The sequence below is a fragment of the Atta colombica genome, unplaced genomic scaffold (assembly GCF_001594045.1).
Source record: "Atta colombica isolate Treedump-2 unplaced genomic scaffold, Acol1.0 scaffold189, whole genome shotgun sequence".
In the NCBI taxonomy this organism is placed as follows: Eukaryota; Metazoa; Arthropoda; class Insecta; order Hymenoptera; family Formicidae; genus Atta; species Atta colombica.
In genome coordinates this window covers 1,755,168-1,756,975 of record NW_017259281.1, presented here as the reverse complement: position 1 = coordinate 1,756,975, position 1,808 = coordinate 1,755,168, and the positions used below count along the sequence as shown (strand labels likewise).

At 26.9% G+C, this 1,808-nt stretch overlaps 2 protein-coding genes across 3 annotated transcripts in view; one reads left to right on the top strand and one right to left on the bottom strand.

Annotated features, from left to right (window-relative positions):
- The window catches only part of LOC108686670 (mitochondrial ribonuclease P protein 3), a 3,298-nt gene extending 3,023 nt beyond the window's left edge, over positions 1 to 275 (bottom strand). The window contains exon 1 of the mRNA XM_018192094.1: positions 241 to 275. The gene's annotated coding sequence lies outside the window, so the exon portion shown is untranslated. The remainder of the gene's footprint in view (positions 1 to 240) is intronic.
- An 803-nt stretch (positions 276 to 1,078) lies between these two features.
- The window catches only part of LOC108686729 (leucine-rich repeat-containing protein 58), a 4,131-nt gene continuing 3,401 nt past the window's right edge, over positions 1,079 to 1,808 (top strand). The window contains exons 1-2 of one of the 2 annotated variants that reach the window (XM_018192175.1): positions 1,079 to 1,194; positions 1,284 to 1,349. The gene's annotated coding sequence lies outside the window, so the exon portion shown is untranslated. Of the gene's footprint in view, positions 1,350 to 1,808 lie in introns of both variants that reach the window. The other variant, XM_018192173.1, reaches the window with a different exon arrangement.

Below are 1,808 nucleotides of genomic sequence, written 5' to 3'. Positions count from 1 at the left end.
TATTTAACATTCTTCATAATATATACATTAGTATTCAATAAATACATCTACAAGAGAGAGATGGTGTATTTATGTAATAATAAATATATTCTAATTTAAATAAAATTTTACCAATGCAATTTAATGCATAATAATATTAAGTATTATAATATTGTTCAATAATCTTACATTATTAAACAGTGTCAACAAAATTTACTTTTATGTTCAATACTACAAGCTCATTAAAACCATTAAACTTACCACATGTAAGTTAATTAACAAGAAAAAGATTCACAGTAGGATAATGATAGATATAATAAATTGTAATTTCGTAAATTCATACATAAATATACAAGTCAATTTTAAATTTCTTTTTTTCTCTTCGTTCCTTTTTTTAATAAAAAGGAGCATAAATTTCCTAACCTCTTCATTCAAATAACATCGGAAACACCAAAGACTAAAAACCGACATGTCTGGAGGCTCAGCAGAAATTGAAGAATGCTGATATATCAAGCAACTGGATTATCAATTGATGGTAAATGTCAAAATCTAATAAAATTCTAATAAATATATGTATAAATTAAATTGTAACAAATCATATAAAACAACGAGAATTTTAGATATTAAATTCAAAGACTTATTATGCTTTTACATATAAAATATATAATCAGATAAGTTATTTAAAAAATTTATACTTTAATTATACTTTATGTAAAAATAAAATCTCAAAAATTATTTTAAAAAATAAATTCTATATATATATAATAAACAAAACTTTTTTAACAATGGATTTTAATTAGATACATCTTTATAAATTACTTATATAAAAAAATTATAACTTATAAATAATTATAAATAATTATAAATAATTATAATAATAGACTTTTTTCAAACATATGCAAAGCCATCGATCTGAATAGAACTTTAATGATGACAAGAACTTTCCAACAATAGATACAGATGACACAGTGAATCGTTACGTATTTACATCCTACTTGTTCACCAATGTTAAACAAAGATGAAATGATCACTGTGAACTTTCGCTTGTTGGAAAGCTCCCAATATATTTAGGATTGGTTGCTACAGCACTCGGCGGGGAGAACGTTGGAGCAGCAGCGGAGATGGATATAGCAAGATACAGACGTGAGACACGCGCTAATAAAGCACAGATGTCATGCTGTCGCGTTTCGTGTGCCGCTGATCTCCGCGTATTTGGTTAGTTCTATTTGCGCCGTTCTATCTGCGCTGCTCATAAAATTCGCTCTTTTGAGATTTACGCATTGTGATACGAATTGTGATTTTAGGAAGTGCTAACTAACGGAAGATTGCCAACGGTATTGTCTTCTTTGTGAAGCTAAAATAAGTAATAAGTAAGTGTTGTACTCCATGCAGCTCATGATACCAGACGGTTCATAGTGTGACGTCACATGAGAATCACTAATAATTCGTAGTAGCGCGGATTTCAAATATCCGCGTAAGTCATTTTTATTAATTTTACTTCTATATTATTCTTAATTTCTATTGAGAGTAATAGAATTAAAATGAATAAATTTCTTTATAAAATGTTTTAAAATAATACAATGTAAAACAAAAACATTTTCATTTTATATTGAATAACATCTTTAAGCTAAAGAATTGTCAGTGTGTAAATTTTATTCAATATTTATGCAATCATTGATCGAGTGTAAATTTTTTATCTACAAATTCTTTGTCCCAATATACAGTGTCCAAAATCGAGGTATAAGACGCTAAGGTAACATCTTTATGGTATAAGACGTTGTCTGGGATTTTTACAACTTTTTACCAAAATAACTCATTTAAATAATTTG